At 43.9% G+C, this 21,006-nt stretch overlaps 1 protein-coding gene and 1 long non-coding RNA gene across 4 annotated transcripts in view; both read right to left on the bottom strand.

Annotated features, from left to right (window-relative positions):
• CREB3L2 (cAMP responsive element binding protein 3 like 2) overlaps positions 1-21,006 on the bottom strand; it is a 121,914-nt gene that overhangs the window by 64,694 nt on the left and 36,214 nt on the right. The window lies entirely within an intron of this gene.
• On the bottom strand, positions 13,520-19,743 carry LOC109497637. Its single transcript, XR_006594629.1, has 3 exons — positions 19,571-19,743; positions 18,526-18,570; positions 13,520-14,272 (listed from the first exon to the last, which is right to left on the bottom strand). It is a non-coding gene; the product is annotated as an uncharacterized LOC109497637 (long non-coding RNA).

Here is a 21,006-nt window from a genome sequence, read left to right on the forward strand (position 1 = left end):
GATATTCCCTGTCATATAGCTACGACCCTGCCCTTTCTTTTCATTTGACCTTGGGAGACTCGGAGAATGTCTAATGAAGGTGAAAAAAAGACAGCTAGCATTCTCTAAGAAAGACCGTGAATGGAATGTAGCCATCTTGGAGTTGTTAGGAGAGTAAGCAAACTAAAGATATTTTGCAGTCCCTCTGGGAAACGATGTGCAAACCTCACATGTAAAAGCTTAAACAGCTTAATTGAGCATTTTTCTCCCAAGAGAGAATGTAGAGCAATGCTTCTCCAGTGTTTTTCATTATTCAACAGCGGTGGATACTTGCTTACTGAGTCACAAGTAGGGAACATTTGCTCTCTGGTCATTAGCGGTGCTTTTTCGCTCCACACTGTAGCCAATGGTCTCAGAAATGACAACAGGTTTGGGGAGCCTGGGTGGCTGAGTCAGTTAAGCGTCCAACTCTTGATGTCGGCTCAGGTCGTGATCTCAAGGTCCATGAGTTCGAGCCCCATGTCAGGCCCTGTGCTGATAGCTCGGAGCCTGGAGCCTGCTTCGGATTCTGTGTCTCCCTCTCTCTCTGTCCCTCCCTCACTCATGCTCTGTCTCTCTCACCCTCAAAAATGAATAAATGTTAAAAAAAAAATTAAAAAAAAAAAAAGAAATGACAACAGGTTTGAATGCAATAGTGATGCAATGCTTTAATGAGGGTGGGGAATGTTTTGGAAAGAAAGTCAGCAAAGTTTCATTAATAAATAAAATAAGAAGTCAAAAGGGCAGCTGCTGGTGTAGTAGGAGGAATGCTCTATTTGGAATTAAATAGGTCTTTTTTTTTTTTAATGTTTTTAAATTTATTTTTGAGACAGAGAGAGACAGAGCATGAACGGCAGAGGGTCAGAGAGAGAGGGAGACACAGAATCTGAAGCAGGCTCCAGGCTCTGAGCCCGATGCGGGGCTCAAACTCATGGACCGTGAGATCATGACCTGAGCCGAAGTCGGATGCTTAACCGACTGAGCCACCCAGGCGCCCCTGGAATTAAATAGGTCTTGATGTAGATGTAGCTCTCTCACAATCCAGCTCCGTGACTTCAGGCAAGTCATTTAACCTCTCTGGGTCTCTTTTCTTAGAATACAAAATAAAAGAGTAGAACCAGCTGGTCTCCTGGGCCCCCTGCAGCTCTAACATTCTGAGAACAGCTATGATGTAGGCGGCCTCCATTTCTCCTCACCAAGGGGAATAAAATAGCCTGAAAACAAATCTTAAGCCTGAGTCACTGTTCCCTGCAACTCCTTCCCTCTGGCCTTTCCTGAGGCTCTTTTGGCAAAGAATTCGTACCCCTAAGGATGACTGAGCTAACAGCTGGACGGCACTTGGCTAATTTCTGCCTTTCAACAGCTGGCCCAGGACGCAAACAACCAGACAGGATTCTACCAGAAAAAATGACTCAACTTTTGCAGGCCAAGTATAGATGGAGAGAAATACCCAACCTAAAAAGTGTTGTACTGTTCTCTCCTGGCCCCTAGACCAATATCCTTGCAGCCTAGCTGTACTGAACCACTATGGGAAATGAGGAAGAAAGAAAGGAATAGACAATTTCTAGGAAGCCCCAGAAAAATCCATGGCCAGAGTATCATGTTTTCTGCTCTGCTCCTTAGAAGAAACCAAACATTCTTAAGTGGTGAGAAGTTCTCCACCAGACCATGTTGGTATTCCAGGTAAAAAGATTCTTCAGAGATTGAAATTGTCCTGCATATTACAGGGCCCCCGGATGCTAAATACTAGTAGGTTCTCACTCCCCAGCATGAGGACAACCAAAAACCTACCATGTATTTCTAAAAACCAAAGAAGGGAACTTCTGATGTAGACCCAGCTGGATGACAAAGAATGTTTATGTTACTTCCGGTTCTTCCGTGGGTCTGTTTTCATGATTCATGGGAAATGCAGCCCTATGTCAAAACGTTCCCTTGATGGCTGTCTGGGTCACTGGATTGTTCTCCCTCCATGGCCTCACTACCCACTAATATCTGAGGGCCCCTTTCCCCATGAATCCTAACACTCTCAACATTTGCAAAGCTCGGTTTTTCTAATAGGTTAAATCTCTAACCTTTGAAGTCTGATCCTTTCCTCACCTTTGTTTAAACAGATTTTTTGCCACCAGCAGCCCGTTTATAAGGGAAAGGGAAAGGGAAAGAAAAACAGCCGCTCACAAAGCTGCACACAGAGTCTGTGTGTGGAACGAAGGTGCCACTGGGGCACCTCACGGACTCGTGATGTCTGCAACGTGCAGTAAAATTAGTAAATCGTGCCAGGGCTAATACGCCAGTCTCAACAAAGTGGTTTGTTTATGAGGGCTTCTCGCTCACAAAAGAGGTATTTAAAAACTTTACAAGTAACCTTGGGGATGGACTAGGGGAAAAGTAAACATAAAGCACAAGTTTTGCCTTTGCAAGCAGCAGGCGCTCTATCAATGACAGGACAGCACCTAACACACACAGATAAGTGAAGCAAACACTGGGAAACACAGCAGGATTGCGACCACTAAGAAGGAATTACTGGGGCACCTGGGTGGCCCAGTTAAGTGTCCGACTTATACTCAGCTCATGATCTGAGTTCATGAGTTCGTGAGTTTGAGCCCCATGCGGGGCTCTGTGCTGACAGCTCAGAGCCTGGAGCCTGCTTCGGATTCTGTGCCTCCTTCTCTCTCTGCCCCTCCCCTGCTCGTACTCTGTCTGTCTGTCTGTCTCTCTCTCAAAAGTAAAAATAAAACATTAAAACAATTTTTTTTAAATACTAAGAAAGATTTATTGATCAAAGGTGGATAACCTTGACTTGGTATTTATTACCCATCCAAAATGTAAAACAGTCCACATGAGGTTATTTCAATATACCAAGGTAAGCAGGGATATAAGTAAGTAGATATTTAAAATGTTATTGTAAAAATAAATAAATAAATAAATAAATAAATAAATAAATAAATAAATAAAATGCTATTGTAGAAGGCTGTTTGTGAATACATTAAAATGAGGAAAACACATATCAAAAAGAAAACACATTACCAAAACTGAATTCCCTTTATTTTTCAATTATGGAGAATTATCTACAAATGCTATAATGTATGGAGAGAGATCTGACAAAATGTTGACAAATTTCTGCTTGGTAACAGATGTGTAACTAGTCACATAGTATAACAGATGTGTTTTTTAATTCCTATTTATATTTTCTATGCTGAAAATCTATGAGTTCATTTTATTTTTCATTTTATTTGAGAAAGAGAGAGCACGCACGAGGGGGGTGAGGGGGGCAGAAGGAGAGAGAGAGAGAGAGAGAGAGAATCCCAAGCAGGCTCCAGGCTCAGTGCAAGAGCCTGACATGGGGCTCAATCCCATGACCCTGGGATCATGACCTGAGGTGAAACCAAGAGTCAGATGTTCAACCAACTGAGCCACCCAGGTGCCCCCAAACCCAAGGGTTTATAATGGGGAGAAAGCATTTGTTTTTCAAAAACAGACTCCATTTAATTGAATTAAGCGAGACCTAGATTAAATAGCCCTCAGGGAACAAAGAACAGTGAGAAGAGCTGACTAGAGGGCAGCATTTTCTGCCCAGAAGGCAGATTTTCTATATTTCATTCCTGATATATATATATATAAAAATAACCCATTGGGAGACCCGGGCTTAACAGGCTCTGTAGGACAACAATACCCCAACTCACAGCATTGGGTGTTTTCCCCACTGGCACTTTATTTATTTAATTTTTTGAATGTTTATTTTTGAAGGAGAGAGTGAGAGACAAAGCGCTAGTGGGAAGAGGGGCAGAGAGAGAGGGAGACACAGAATCCGAAGCAGACTCCAGGCTCTGAGCTGTCAGCACAGAACCCGATGCGGGGCTCGAACTCATGAACCACGAGATCACAACCGGAGCCGAAATGGGACGCTTAACCAACTAAGCCACCCAGGTACCCCTCCCCGCTGGCACTTTAAATGTTAAATGCACAGAAATCTCTTCAACTTTGTCCTCCACAGTGAGGGCAATCAGCACCCACAACTGGGCCTTTCTCCAACAAGCACAGCTACCTGCAAGTGAACGTGAGGGGTTTGTTTTCAAAAACAGCTTCAACGGGGTAGTCTGTGTGCAACTGAAATGCAAACGCTGGAAATGAGTTCCTTTTTTCACCACCAGGGTGGGCCCTGGAACATCTCCCAACCATGGCCCCAACAATAACACCATTATAAATCAGAATTTCCACCCTGAGCCACTGTAATTAAGCTCTTATCCTTAGATTGTATTTAGTGGTAGTTTCTGTTCTCTCATGAATTAGGGCCACCAGCCAAAAATACCCAAAGACCTTCGATCCTTGCTCTCCAACCCCATTCCCCCTTCCCAAATTATGGTCTGCTACATGGAGAGAACAGACTAACAATGGCCACTCACTCTCTCTCACCCACCGTGGGTGGCTGAATTCTAAGACGATTCCAAGATTCCTGCTCCCTGGTGTATGCACCCTGTAAGAACACCTTCCCTTGAGTGTGGCCTGTATGACCTGGGAATATGATGGCACTCCTATGAGAGCCAGGCTACGTCATGATGAAAAGCAATTTTGCAGATATAACTAAGGTCCCAATTCAACTGATTTTAAGTTCATCAAAAGAGAGATTATCCTGAATGGGTCTGGCCTAATCAGGGAAGCCCTTTCAAAGAAGTTCTAGAAGTCAGAAAAAGATTCTCCTGCTGGTCTTGGGAGAAGCAGGCAGTCAAGAGGCCTACAGATACAAGAAACTGAATTTTGCCAACAACCACATAAGCCCGAAAAAAGATCCCATGCTTAGAGGAAACTGCAGCCCCAATTCACACTGGACTATAGGTTGGTAAGACCCTGAGGGGACGCAGCTAAATTGGGCCCAGACTCCCAACTTAAGGGAACCATATGCAAAATACATGTTGGTGTAAGCCAGTAAGTTGGCAGTAATTTGTTACGTAGCAAAAGAAAACTACTACATCCACTGATGGGCCTTGTGTCTGTCCAGTCCGTCACCCATGCTCTTCTTGTACACATTTTTGAAGATGATTATGTGCAGGAAAAGGGAATCCTAAGGACAAATGTGGGGCCTGGAGACTCTGTGAGCCTTCTAGTCAGCCTCAAACTGAAGAGTGTGGCCTTGCCCCTTACTTGTCCAAACTGCTCCACTCCTAGCTCTTGAACCTGATGCTTTGCCTCCTTTTGGGAAGTCAGGCCAAGATGGCGGCTATGACTTCATATCTAGCCTGTCAGACCACAGATCTAGGTTTGGGTAAGTCTCTTTTTCCTGGCCAAGACGAAGCTGACTTTTTTCTTTTAGAGAAACTTTTACAAGAAAACCATGAGGAAGAAAGAGAAGGGATTTTTGAAATAAAAGAAGTAGACACATTTACTTAGGACTTATTTCTTGCTCTAAGTTAACTGAAGGCTAGTCACAGCCTGGGCTGGCTGTTGTAGCTTCTGGAATATTCATCTCCACATCTGCTTCCCTCCCTGGCCCTGTCTTAGCAGGAGGTTTACAACTGTGCCAGTTTCCCTCTGGCCCGACTTGCACTTAAGTTGGCACCTTAACCAGCCCTGGGGCCCTTCCACTCTGCAGCACCCCTCCCAGGTCGTCCCCTTCTGGTTTCTGGCTCCATGGATGAACCAGGTACCTCCCCATATGACTTCAACAATTCCTCTCCTAAGCCTCATACTGGGGATCTCACAAGATAACACTTCTGGGTCAATCATCATCTTTAGGTCTTTTTGTTCCTATGTCTTACCCTTTTCTCTGACCTCTTCAGCTTTAACTCAGCTACGATATATTAAGAGTTCATTGTATCAGGCAACTGTGCTGAATTCTGGAGATATAGAAATAATGTCATGCAGCTCAAGGCCCACTAGGACTGCCTAAAACATGCTCAGTAGTCCACGACTGAGCCTGGTACTATACTATGCCAAAACTTGATTCACGGTTAATCTATTTTTCTTGGCTAATGCCTAAGCTTCATCTTGTTAGTAGCCAGAAAAGCAGCACAGTCGTGACCAAACCTTACCTGCAGCTTGTCTCATGTAAATATACACTATAAAATTAGAAAAAAACAAATGTAATAGGATTTCAGGGTCTACAAGTGCTACTTATAGATGCCCATGGCCAATAACAGAAGAAAACAGAGTACCGAATTGCCTTGGGCCAACATGAATCAGTAGAGGTAAATATTACCTCTAAGAGGGTTCTCTTGACTATTCAAATGTGCGCTGGGCTCAACACAAGAATTCCTTAGTTTGAATTTTCCTGTTGAATCCACAGGCATCAATATTAGCATATTATTGAAAAATGACTTCATGAAAATAAGCCAACCATTTACCATCAATGTATTTGTCTTGGAGTGCCAGCTCCTAGAAGGTGTATCAAATGTATTTTGTCTTTGTTTTGTGACCTGCACAACAGGATGAGGAAATGGCCATTCACATGACTTCTAGTGATGATAATGAAAACCAGCATGATCCCTGGAAATTGCCCGTGTCAGCTTTGTTACTCTGTCCCCGGATTACACATGGCCGTGTATGAGTCATCAGAAATGTAGTGGGACATTCACAGAAGAATGGGAAAATTCCTAAACACGTTATACATGAAGGCACCCCTCTATGTAGTTGAGAAATGAGTCAATAGCTCACATCAGGGTCCAAAGATCACTGGTTTCAGGGTAATCTCAAAGGCTAAGCCAGCAAAAACAAATGTTTTCTCTCAGGGAGATACCTGCTATCAAAGTTCAGAAAGAAAGAGCCACTTGGACCTGGAGTTTCACATTCAGATTGCTAACCCAATCAGCCCCACCATTGTGAGCTTTACGGTGACCTTATGAGAGTACTCGAGCAGTTGGGGTTCCTCTTCTGCTAATGTCATACAGAAGTTAAAACAATAATGCCAGAAATATACACCTGTACTGTATCAGTGTAAACTAGATCTCAAAACATTTTCTTAAGGACCCACATATTCTCACGTAAGTATAAAATTATCAGAACAAAGGGAATCTTTTTATACGTTCCCCGCCCTCCCCCTCCCCCCCGCCCCCAGCCCTAGTAAAGTTGACTCAAAGGTTCGCTGCTTGAGAACGCTTTATCTAGTTTGGGGATCTTATTGTGCAAGTCACTTCTGTATATCTCACTCTTCCCATCAATGGAATGGGTGCCTGTGTTGCACTAACCTCTTCCCACACCATTTATTTGGTCTGGATGTGTGATATTAGCAAGCCCCTTCCATCACTTCATTCAAAAGCCAACACATACATCAAGCTTGTCAATATCCCCGTCAAGATTAGGGCAAAAAACCTAAGGTAGACTTCATTAATGTTTACTCTGAAACACTTATATTTCTTATAGTAGGGGAAAGTAATGTGTTACAGAAGGTTAAAACTAAATAATGATGTGAGCTCAGACATTTACTGATGCAGAAGCCAACGTACGCTGTTTATTTAATAATGGTGCTGTTGAAGGTGGTAATCTCCAGGCAGAGATGCCAGGAAGCAAAGGTCACTGTCAAGATTACTTACTGATCTTCTCTCAGGATCTATTTCCTTGTCAACATGATTCTCATCATCAGAGGAATAATGAGAAAACTGGCTAAATGTATTATTTCATTAAAGCTTCACAACAAACATATGAGTTAAGTGGTATCATTATCCCCATTTTACCAATGAAAAAATGCAAGCTCAGAGGGGTTCTGCACCTTGGCCAGAGTTGCACAGCTGAGGAAGGGGGCAGAGTCAGGAAATCAAAATCAGTTCCTCTGACTGTGAAAACCATATTCTTTCCATCACACCCCTTGATTCCCCTATGGTGAAAACGTGGGTGGATGTTGTCACACATTTGGGAGCCGTATGACAGGCACTGTGTTTTCCATTGGGGAGATCTACTCTCACCAAGAAGCGGTCACAGAAAAGACCAAGACTCACTCTCTGGACCTCTGCTAAGGGCGAAACACTGATAGTCATTTCAAAAAGATAGGTAAGGCCAGGTATGCTTACCATCAACTCACATTTGCCTTTTTTTGGGAAAATGAAGGTAACAATTCCATCTCCCTCACTGGGTCATTGTAAAGATCAAATTACATAGGTCACATCAAAGAACTTTGCAAATGGCGACAGCCCTCATAAATGGAAGGTAGAATGATTTCCCTTATCCCCTACTGAGGCTTGGAGGGCTGTTTCCCACCCCAAGCTTCTGAGCTTACTCCCTAGTAGTGTTTTTTCCAGGATTTGGTTTGTTTGGGGTGACGGGTGAGGAAGGATTATAAAGGCTTCACAAACACCAAAGCAGTGTGTTGGGACCTTCCACAGTGAGTCATTTATGGCTCAGTTATTCATGGCACAGCCAATCAGCACAATAGCATACACAGCCAATCCTCATTCTAGGCAGATTCCCTATTTGTTGACTCGTCTACTTGCCAAAATTTATTTGTAACCCCAAATCCATACTTGTGGTGCTTTCAGTCATTCCCAGATACACCCAGAGTAGCAACATTTTGAGTATCCTCAGTGCACAATCTCAGCAGGGCTTCAAGCTCTGCCTTCTTGTTCCAGATCTCATACTGTAAGCAAGTGTCCTTTACATGGTCTATTTAGTGGCACATTTTTCACATTTTTGTGCTCTGGGTGAGTGATTTTGCTGTTTAAAATGGCACCCAAGGGCAGGGCTGAGTGCTGGCTAGTGTTTCTAAGCGCAAGAAAGCCATGAAGTGCCTTATGAAAAAAATGTGTGTTAGGTAAGCTTCGTTCAGGGATGAGTTACAGGGCTGCCAGCATGAGTTCAATGCTAATGAATTTTAAAAATATATTAAATAAGGTGTCTTTATACAGAAACACACAAAAAACAAGGTTAGAGTAATGAAAATATTGTGACCAGAGGCTCATAGGAACCTAACCCTATATTTCCCCTAGGAGCAGTGATTTAGCACTTGTTGATTCAGTGTTCACAGCAACTTTATAGGACATAACTACCCCCCAAACGAGAAGGGACTATATTTATTCATTAAAATTTGTAAGCACAGAATATAAATTTGAGGAAGTATGGGAAAATGTGTGCTATGCATTTAAAGAGCTACATATTAACTATCTAAAATCACATATTCTATCAAAATCATGAAAAAGACTGGGAGGGAATATACAAAGTAGATAATGGTGCCTCCAGGTTAGCAGAATTACAGATTTGTTTTTATTTCTCCAACTTCACTAATGCTATCTCCATAGATTAAAAATTAAAATCTAGGGGCACCTGGGTGGCTCAGTCAGTTAAGCATCAGACTTTGGCTCAGGTCATGATCTCACGATTTGTGAATTCAAGCCCCACATTGGGCTCTGTGCTGACAGTGCAGAGCCTGGAGCCTCCTTCACATTCTGTCTTCTCTCTCTCTGCCCCTCCTTCGCTTGCACTCTGTCTCTCCTCTCTCAAAAATAAATAAACGTTAAAAATTTTTTTTAATTAAAAAAAAAATGAAAGTTTAAATGCAAAATGATTCCCACCATTAATATCAGTGAGAAAAGTACAAAAGTCCTTCCTGTCAATTCTATGACTAATCCAACATTGGGCAACACTTGCAAACATAATTAAAACCATCTGGAGAACTAGTGATGTTAATCTGATTCACTCTTCTGAGAAACTTGAAAATGATCTTCCTAATACAGATAGGACTTACCATCCAACAACGTTGAAGGTTCTCTTCATGTTTTGATTTCTATCCCTACCGTATACTCAGCCTCCTGCCCTACTTCCCCATTGCTGATATGACATTGTTCCAAGGCCCTCAGAGTCTCAGTCCTTCACCTCAAATGTCAGTCCATAAAGGCAGGGCCTGTGCCTCCAACCCCATAGTCCCCCTATTTTATCATCTTCATGGTATTTCCCATTATCTTCGATTATCTTATTTATTTATCTGTTCCAGGTTTTATTGCCCGACCCCTGCCCCCTCCCTAGAATATATCATCTGTGTGGCTCATTGTTCACAGCCACCTCACCCCACCCCACCCCCACCACACCTAGAAGGGCCAACTGGCAGATAGGAGGAGCTCAATAAATATTTGCTAACTTACTGACTCTTGGGTTTTCTTGATTCCTTTTTCTCCTTTGACCCCAAACCAGCAGTCATCATTTACCTATCTATCTTATTCCAGGAGTTTGGGAATATGTCAATTACTTAATAAGTCTTTTCAGTAGACATTCCTCTGTGTCCCTTGACCCCATCCCAACTAATTTCCTGAGACACAGCAGGGTCCAGGGTTAGAGATTTAGTTCTCACTCACTGCAGTCAATTTAAAGTGGGATTAGCCCTTCATGGTGTTCTGGTAAAAACATGATTATCACTTAGCTGATTCATTGCTACCCAACACAACACATTCCTTCTTCATAACTAAATTACTGCAAAGCCTTCTGACTTCTCTATACACACGCCAGTCTGGCTGAGGTTGAGGGACTGATGGAAGAATAATAGTGTCTCAGACTTGCTGTTGGTTTATGTTAATGTTCTTCTAACAGGGCCAAGGATCCCCAACACGTGACCCTCCTGAAAGGGAGGGGTGAGTGGGGTTGTGGAGGAGAGGAGATTGGGGTTGGTGGTGAGCACCTTGAAATGTGACTATGGAAAAATCATTTTGTCTCTGTTGAAAAATTCTTTTTTCACTTATACGTGTTTCAAGGCTGTGAAGGGGTATACATACTGAGCTATTTGTAACATCATGTCTTAATCAGAAAGCAGCTGTAATATAGAAAAAATGCTTTACCTAATCCTGTTTTCATGTTGGTTTCTAGGCAACTGCCTGACGCTCAGGGTGATCCTGGATTTTCACGCAGCCCAGTAACATCACACAGGCATGTAACTTCACCAGCAGGGAAAAAGGAGGAGGGGTTTGTGAGCAGCAGCAAACATGGAAGGATAAATGGAACTTTCTTGATGAATCACAGGAAGAAAAAATCCAGTCACTCTTAATGGAAAGAAGATCAAAATCTCAAGAGGGCCCCTGCACGGGCTTCTGTCTGGGATTCTGAAGTTCCAGGAGCATAATCAGAATTCTGCCCTTTGATCTTGGGATACAGGTTTGCATGCGTTCTGCTCACACACAAGGGATGGCTAAAATGACAACCCAAACTGGGAAATGGTCTGTAGCCTTGAACAACTTCTGGGGAAAAAGGTAGAGGATTTCAGTGTTTACTTAATTTGCTTGAATTGTATATCATTTTCCTGAAGAAAAAAAAGAAAAAAGACTAGCAAGCTAATCCCAGGGACCCCATCCACCACTCACAACTGCACCTGCTCTCCAGGTGGGGACAACCAGTAGCACCCAGGAGAAGTAGGAGTGGAATGGGGAGGGGTCACCTCAGAGGTGCCTGTATGCTCCCCGCGCGTGGGGCCTGCAGTGGCCCCAGGCTTCAATTTTCAAAAACGTTCAGCCAAAGGAAAAGCAATGCAAAGAAATCATCAGGACACTGCAGGGTGGTGTCACCCGCTATACAGACAGTCAGTCATCCTTAAGTCTGAACTACTTAAGGAGCACTTCTATTTAAAAAACAGGTCGTTCTGTGTTGCCCAGTTCCCTAGGTCGGTCACATGTAAAGTTCATCTGGAATGCTGCGCAAAGTGTTAGGGCTGCTCGCTGTTTTGTGTAGCAGTGAGAGGAAGCAAAACAGAGAGAGACCGGCAGGGGGGCCTGAGGGAGAGCGACCAACTGCCCCAGTCTGCCCCAGACTTCCCTGATTTTAGCGCTGCAAATCCTCAATCTTGGAAAACTCTTCAGTCCCAGGCAAACCCGGACCATTGCTCAACCTTCAGAGGGGTAGAAAGAAAACTGCAGACATTGCCTAAGCACAGGCATACTCAGTCATTCAACACCCTGAGTCACAAAGAACCCAGACTCAGGAAACCCTGCTCTGCGTGTCCCTGCTCTAAAACTGCAGTGAGCCACCGTCTGCAGGAGATTCTCCACCCTGATCCTCACATGGAGAGCCTGGGTTCTTCTTGGATACCAGATAAACTCTACAGTAACAGCATTCCTCTGACAGCCACTGACAGAGACCCCAGTCCCCCACCTCTTCACCCTACATTCAGAGGTAAATAAAGGAAGGCCATGGTAAACCAGTTACTTTCTTGACCTGTAATTCTTTTTTTTTTGTTTTTACATTTATTTATTTTTGAGAGACAGAGAGAGACAGAGCACAAGTGGGGGAGGGACAGAGAGAGAAGGAGACACAGAATCCAAAGCAGGATGCAGGCTCCCAGCTGACAGCACAGAGCCCGACGCGGGGCTTGAACTCACAAACCGTGAGATCATGACCTGAGCCGAAGTCGGAGGCTCAACCGACTGAGCCACCCAGGCGCCCCTTGACCTGTAATCCTTACCAGGTGAGACTTTTGTAAGTGGTTAGTACATACACAACCACTCCATCATTAGAAACCCTTGCTCGCTTTCCCTTTTCGTTGAGGAGGAAGCCATCAAACAGGAAAAGCAGGGTTCCAGGGGCGCCTGGGTGACTCAGTCGGTTGAGCGTCTGACTTTGGCTCAGGTCATGATCTCGCAGTTCACGAGTTTGAGCCCTGTGTCGGGCTCTGTGCTGACAGTTCGGAGCCTGGAGCCTGCTTCAGATTCTGTGTCTCCCTCTCTCTCTGCCCCTCCCCTGCTCATGTTCCATCTCTCTCTCTCTCTCAAAAAGAAATAAAAACATTAAATAAATAAATAAGTAAATAAGTAAATAAATAAATAAATAAATAAATAAAATGAAAAAGGAGGTGTTCTAGACATTTCCTTTAGGAAGGAAGCAGCAAGATCCTTATGTATAGAAGCAAGTCACATGGTAGTTTGCTAAGAGCCACAGGATAAGTGTGACAGTGGCAATTTTAGGATTCCTTCTTCCGGACTGTCACCTCAAGCCAACATGAACATCAGGGTCCAAAATTCTTACAGAACCTAAAAATAAGTGAGAGCTCCTGGGTACTTTCTCTTATAATTTGTGATTAAAATTTTGTTCTAATTAGGAAATCATTTGAAAAAAAAAAAAGAGAGAAATCCAGAAAATAATGTAGGAGACACCCCTGAAACCCAGACTTTTAAAATGTAAATGTGCGATGTCAGACTCCGATTTTCAGAAAACGAACTGGGGACGCCTGGGTGGGTCGATTGAGCATCCAACTCTTTTTTCTTTTTTAAGAAAAAGAGTTATTTATTTTGAGAAAGAGAGAGAGAGAGAGAGCACAAACAAGGGAGGGGCAGAGAGAGAGGGAGAGAGAGAATCTGAAGCAGGCTCCACACTGTCAGCACAGAGCCTGATGTGGGGTTCGAACTCACAAACAGTGAGGTCATGACCTGAGCCAAAGGCAAGAGTTGGACCCTTAATCGACTGAGACACCCAGGTGCCCCAGCGCACCCAAACCTTGATTTCAGCTTAGGTCATGATTCCAGGGCTGTGGGATCAAACCCTGCATCAGGCTCTATGCTGAGCATAGAGCCTGCTTAAGATTCTCTCTCTCTCCCTCTCTCTCTCTCTCTCTCTCTCTCTCTCTCTCTCTCTCTCTCTCCCTCTCCCCCACTTGTGTGCACTCTCTCTCTCTCTAGAAGAAAAAAAAGAACTGAAATGTTACAGACAAAACTCAAAGAGACACACACCACAAGGGAATGACAATTGAAGCTCAGACAGATGAAACCATTTCTCAAAGCCCCACAGGGAGCTTCTATGAGAGCGCTGGAGTCTTAGACTTTCTTATTCCAAGTAAAATTTATCTTCTCTCATTGGGTACCTTTCAGTCTGCTGAAAATCATTCTTAATCCGATGCTTCAAAAACACACTAACTAAAGCACTTGATTCCAGGACTCAGATCTTGCTGTCACCAAGTGCTGGTAGATGCCACATGTTTGGAGAACAGTCAATTCTCCCCAGGAATGTAAAACTTCAAGTCAGGAAAAAAAAATTTTTTTTTAATTAAAAAAAAAAACCTAAAAAGGCCTTAAAATCATTTAGAAACAGTTGCTTCCTCCTTGGAAGTGGAAATGAAATAAAAAAGCAGTAATTGTGTGACGTGAAGAAGATATAACGAGAAGCGCACAATTTTGATATAATTGAACACTTTCGATTGTAAAACATCAAATCAACACTAGGTTCCCTCGTACTCGCAGAAGCTCTCCAGCCTGTCTCAGCCCCTTTCCGACGGTCATTTCACTCCGTGCTTGCCACCTTTGGGGCCTGACAATCCATTAGCATGCCATGCTGAGTAGTTTTCGAGAAGCCAGAGCCCAGAAACGCCATACTGAAACAGCACCAAACAACAATGACAGTTATTTTAATTTGTGTTTCACCGTCCAGGTTCTAAATGTTATGATCGGTACATACAGCACAATGCTTCGCCTGACCGTTCAAGCAGGTGAAACATGACCCAGGGCTAGATGAACCTAGTCACCCTTTTCTAGGAAAAGGGATCTACCACTTGCAGGAAAAGTGGCAAAATTCCATTAACCAAGCTGCTGAAGAGCTGCTTTTAGAGAAGAACCGGTTTCATTTTGTAAAATAGAGGCCTTTCTAAAACCAGCTGTGTGTGAATTTCATCCAATTTCCCCCTGATGTGCATTAAAATTCTCAGAATGTTTGTCTTCCCTTTCTCCCTGCCTGTGCACTCACAGGGCCCCAGCTCTGATCCAGCCAAACACAAGGACATGGATTTCCCCAAACATGCAAGGATCGTTACTCCTCCCTGCCTTTGCGCACCAGGTGCGGCAGCCAGAATTCCACCTCCCCTGCCCCCCTTCCCGACACATAACCCAGCCTCTTCCTACTCACCCAGGGAGTCAGGTCGCTGTGCACCCAGTGTGCACCCAGAGCCCTTATGTGTGCTCCTTCTACTGAATTTATCACTTACTCTGTGCATTTTTTTTTACACCTATCTCCTGCTCTTCAAGGAAGTTACCCCAGGATCTGACACAGTGCCTCATCATGGCAGAAGCCAAATAAATGTTTGATAAATTGATGAAAGCCACAGCCCTTTGCTTTCTCTGCCCTTCTGCACCACATCCTGACTGTCACTCTACAGTCAACCACTCTACAGTCACCCTTCCCACCAAAATTTCAGTTCAGCCCTGACTACCTCCTGCCAGGTAGGTAAACAACCAGGCCATTCCCTCAACTAATCAAGAAGCCTTAAACTCAAGAGAAGACAGTTCATTTTTCTTTATTTTTAGAAAGTGAAGAATATGCTGATCACCTAAAGAATTCCTACTCCCTCCGTTCAGTTTACCTGCTTCCTGAGTTCTCCTGAACATGCCTGGAGAAAGACGGCTGGGTATAAAAGAAGAATGGCAAATGCAATGACCTTTACCTCTTTCCCTTGTCAAGGTAATAACTGATTCACAAGTAAAAACATTTCAGATGAGCTCTTACTAATTTTTGCTCTAATATAGAGAAGAATAATCATCATACAGCATCTCCTCTTGGAAGGTGAAAGCATCATGTCTGGCATGCTCTGCAGTAGGCCTGACCCACTGACATCTTAAGGAGGTATAAACCGAACCAATCACTTCCCAGTTTTCTCCTAAATACAGGTCATCACTGTGCCAAACTTCCAAGGTCACTGAGAAGCAGGCAGCTCCTGGGCCCTTCTTTCTTCCTTGATTGTGCAATTCCCTGGAGTCAGTGGCAATATAGTTGAGTTTAGAATTTATAGACCAGAAAACAATTCAGAAAATTTACGTTACCCAAGGCATACAGGTCAAGGCTACGACTAACAGACTTTATAGTCTAAAACAAGTTAGAAGAACATTCATATTTAAAAAAAAAAAGATCCCATTAAGTTTCGGATTTAGAGACAAACCACTAAGATCTCTGGGGTCTGTGGAAGATGATTAGAATTTCTACTCCCTCAAAATAATCAGAAAATAAATCTTTAGCTACTTAAAACAAACTTAGCCACTTGAGATCATCTGATGGATTAAAAAGAGTTCAAAACAACTTTATTTAAGGAACTACCTTATCTGCCTAGCCTTTGCTACAATGCAATGTCTAAATGCTCCAAGAGATCCAGCCAATTAAGTGGGGAGGCTCTTGCTCCTTTTCGCATGTCAGACCTTCTGCAACAGAGGACAATGAAGAAACTGCTCTTGAGCCACGGCCCCTTGAGCAGCGTCCAGCCAGGTCATCCAGCTGACCTGTCCCTACTCTGCCTGCCCACTGCCTAGATCTGGGTGAGGTGATCTGGTCAGGGAGAAAATCCAAGGAAGGGCCTATGGGGCCAGGGTCAATCTCAGGTGCCAGCACTTTACAAACCTGAGCTCTGGCCAAAATAGAAGGGAAGTGATAACGTAAGCATCTCTTTTCAGTCTTGAAAATATCAAATGACAAAAACAAAACAAAAAAAGGATGCAAATTAAAGCAGAAGAGAAAGAATCTGTTGACTCCAAGGAACCAGAACTGTCAATGAGGATCATAGAGCATAGAGTCCTCATCTGGGAGGGTTGCAAAAATATTTTCCATATTGTGCGGTTCCTCTCATTAAGAGATGGTCTCTGTTTCTCTGCTCATTGATTCTGGAATGGCCTTTTTAAAAAAGTGTTTTATTTATTTTTGAGAGAAAGAGAGTGGGATGGGGGGAGGGGCGGGGTGGGGGGTGGGGAAAAGAGGAGCTGAAGCAGGCTTTGCACTGACAGCAGCGAGCCCAATGCAGGGCTTGGATGCACAAACCACGAGATCATGACCTGAACCAAAGTCGGACGCACAACAGACTGAGCCACCCAGGTGCCCCTGTAATGACGTTTTGAGTCGTTTTGGCCAATAGATTGTGGTGGAAGTGACACTGTCCAAGTTCTGAAGCTGGGCACAACTTGCCCTAAGAGTGTCTGACCCTCCCAATCTACCTCATGTAAATGGGCTGCCATGTGAATACACCAGGGCTGGTCTATTGGAGGATGAGAGAACCAAGACCCCATAGCCCCACCATTCCCTTCCTCTTTCGCTCTAGCTGATCTCCAGCCACCCTCAGAAGCAGCTAGCTGACCAGCAACAGACCACAGATTCATGAGTGAGCCCGGCTGAGATCATCAGAGGAACAACCCACATGAGCCAAGTCTAAATTGTTGGTCCACAGAACCCTGAGCTAAATAAATGGGTGTATGCTTGAAGTCACTAATATGTAATTCAGCGAAAACTCATACACCATTCCCAAAAACTTTCTGAAAGAGATACTCACGTGTTCTAATGGCATTCAACTCCTTGAAGATGGGAAACCAGACCAATGATTTCCCAAATATTCCACAAATGAGGTGAGTGACATCATGGTGTAAAATCAAAGTTCTCAAGACCAAATAAAACTATCCTAGGTAAATTTCATCCTTTACCACTCCACGAGGGAAGTGAGAACCGTATTTAGAAAATTTAAAGTAACTTTATTACTGGGTTTACCAATGCAGCAGAAAATGGGATGATAAATACCTCAGTAACTTACTTCCATTCCCTTGCCCTTCTCAAAAGTCAACCCATCCGTGTTCCAGGTCCTAATTTTCATAATTCCCATTACTTTGAATCCCCATTGTAGCCCTCTAACAAAACAACAAAACAGCAGTAACTTCTGCTTATACGTGAATGGTCACAACCACCCCATTAGGAGAGTATGGTTAGACCCATTTTATAGAGCAGTAAACCAAGGCTCAGAGAAGTTAAGTAACTTGCCACGGTCACAGGGTGTGACTGGGCTGGAGCTAGGATTTAAGCTACCAGCTGTGTGATTTCACAGCTCATGAATTTTCCATTATGTAACACAACCTCTACAAAATAGTAAGTGCTGAGCTCATAACGTAGACATCTCATGACAATGCAGGCTTAAAACAGAGTGACTATAAATAAATGCAAAAATAAAAATATTTATATATAGACACACACACACACACACACACACACACACACACACACATATATAGGGGGAGAGAGAGAAAAAGGTGTAGCTGTGACATGCAATACTGCCAAACTTTATGGACTTTGACCAAAGCCTTTCTGCGACTTACAGAGAGATAGAAAGCAGCAAAAATATAAGATCATTAGAATTAGCTTATTATCTAATTACCTAATAAAAGACATCACTGGACCAATTATCTCTGAACCCAAAGCATACACCTGTGAAGACATCAGGAAGGGGAACCATCTGAAATTCACAGGAACACAACCGGCTAACTGTGCATATTTGTGAGCAGTTTTGCCATAACACAACCACTACTAAAGTCAAACATGGGTTTTATTTAAACTAACAAAGAAATATAATCTTATTCATCAATTATTTTGAACTTAAAAGTAAACTATTATTTGACTTTTATTTAAAGGAGAAAAGTAGCCTTAAAAAGTAAACCTGTTTCTGTAAGAAACTTACATTTTCTTTTTTATTTTTAATGTTTATTCATTTTTGAGAGAAAGAGAAAGAGCGTGAGCAGGAGAGGGGCAGCGAGAGAGGGAGTCACAGAATCTGAAGCAGACTCCAGGCTCTGAGCTGCTTAACCATTTGAGCCACCCAGGCGCCCCGAAACTTACATTTTCAAATGTAATCTTTATGCTCTTCATGAAATTCATTTCCTTCTTCCAAATTATTTATAAACCAGAACAGAGAGAAGAGAATTTAAAATTTTCAACTGCCCTTAATTGTCTTGATTTAAATTAATCTGTCCAGTGTCCCTGAGATCTGGCCAGCATATAATTATGGGGGGAAGTACGTTAAGTCCAGTGAATCAAAACTGGGGAAAGAACACCACCATTTTTTGGTCAAAGCAAAGCGGAGTCGGATTCTGTCTGATTGGGTCAGTTGTCACTCCCTACATCCAAGGGTCCTAGAGCTGGGGGTCTCTCGGCCTTTTGCGACTTTGCCCTCTCTGGAAGAGGTCCTTCCTTTCCACCTTTGTGGTACCAGGACATCCAGATACTTCTGTGAACCCGGCTGCTAGGCCTCAACTGTGGCTGTGGTGTTTCAGTCACTCCTTCCCCTCCCCATTTCTACATCAGGGGTCTAGACTTTTTCTCTAGTAAGTTGGTCCCTGGAGAAGGAAAGTTTTTTTCTTATCTTGCCCAGGGGCACACCTCAGAGATTTTGGATTGTCACCTTGATTGCTATCTCTACCTGATGTCCCTGGAAATTCTCAGGCTCGTCCTTCACCATTTCCTGAAAGATCCCCCATGGCTGACCCGCCAGCACAATGTCCAGATCTCTGTTGCTTGATCTTAGGATGACACCCTCCTGAGGCCCCCAAGGCCAGCTGCCCATCCCCCGAGGCCAGACTCCCTTACTTTTCTGGGCACATTCCTATGGACTCCAACTGCCCCCCACCCCCCACCGTGTCTCCGTGAACCTGTCTCCAGCCCTCCATTTCTCCTTCCCATTAACCCCACTCACCACCACCTCCCCCTTCTGCTTCCCCATGTGCCATCCCGCTGAAAGTCAGGGCCAAAGTCAGGAGACTCTTGTTCTCCAGGGGGAAGCTGCAGAATGTTCACATCGAAAGGGGCATTGGAGGCTTTTAAATGTAAAACCTGGCTCAATGCAGGGACACTGCCCGTCCAGCACTTCTGAAGATAAAGACCTTACCATGCAGCACACTGCTAGGCAGCTTAAGTGCTAGGCTGCCACATGCGGAACTAAAAGCTGCCTCCTCTGGAACTTGGATGGTTATGGTCTGGACTTTGGAACTTATTTGAAGACTGTCATAAAGGACTCTTGAGTATTGAGTCTCCGATCGTGTCACTCACTTGGATGAACAGCAGGTTCCGGGCTCTCCTTTGTCTGCTTTCCAGCCTGCATCTTCTTCCAGCATCAATTCCCCCCTGCTTCCCCTTGCTCACTCTGCTCCGGGCACCCCTGGCCTCCGCAAGGCTGCCCCAGACCCAACACACACCTTGGGGAACCACTTTCCCCACTTTCCCTGGGTTGAGGGCTCCTTCACCCTCACTGCCTTCAATCTCAAATGCTACAAATATCAGAGGGGCCTTCCCTGACCACTCCAGGTAAATGAGCCACCCCACCTGTTTTCTTCCCTATAACACTATCACCTCCTGAGAAATTCCAGATGTGTTTGCCTCCCACCTCCCTCACTAGCACGGCAGCCCCCTGAGGGCCGGGCCCTTGTCTGCTTGATTCCCTGCAGCATTCCCTCCCCCCCAACCCAGAATGCGATACCTGACACAGAGTAAGTGCTCCTGACACAGAGTAAGTGCTCCGTGAATATTCATTCAATAATGGATTCCCACCCCTTCCATACTCACCACTGCCATCACACATGCTGGCCTGCATGTCCCACTCGCGGGGTGATTTTGGACTTGGATTCTGACAGCTTTGAGTCCCTTGGATCTTGAGCCCTCCATCTCCCCTTCCTTCCTTCCTTTCCTCCTATCTGTCCCTTCTTTTCCTCCCCTTCCTGGTCCAGAACCTTCTACCGCAACAAAAGCCTGGATGAGCACATGGCCTATGTCATCTTCTGATTTGCTGACAAGAACGGTGAACAGATAAACTACGACTCCTCTCTCCTTTGATTTTAAGCCAGAATCTACATTCTGTTGACTGCCTCTTAGCAAACCATGCTGTGGCCAGGCCACGCTGCTCTCTTCCTATTCACAAAGGAGCTGTGTCATAATCAGCCATAGGTGTTTCCCAGAAATTAATGTCAAGCTTTTCACTTTTCAAAAATCTATACTTTTCAAAAATCTACACTTCTCTCTAGTTTTCTTGTGACACATGCTTCATTTTGGTAATCTTTCTACTGGTTTCTAACAGTCCACGAGATGTTTATACTTGTTCTCCAATTAACACGCATCCTTCTATCTTCTGGATACATTGTTTCATTGTTCATATATTTTCATAGGTTGGATTTAAATATTCTTCTAACTTTATCAGCTATATGTATAGTAGACTCCTTGGTCGTAGAGCTCACCTAATTTTTTCCCTGGATCCTTTGGAATCCTCCTCTCTAAATTTCTGACCCAGGGGTCCTTATGTGCAGGTGTTACTAGGTTTGTTTTTATAACCTT

The sequence above is a fragment of the Felis catus genome, chromosome A2, assembly GCF_018350175.1.
Source record: "Felis catus isolate Fca126 chromosome A2, F.catus_Fca126_mat1.0, whole genome shotgun sequence".
NCBI classification, from domain to species: domain Eukaryota; kingdom Metazoa; phylum Chordata; class Mammalia; order Carnivora; family Felidae; genus Felis; species Felis catus.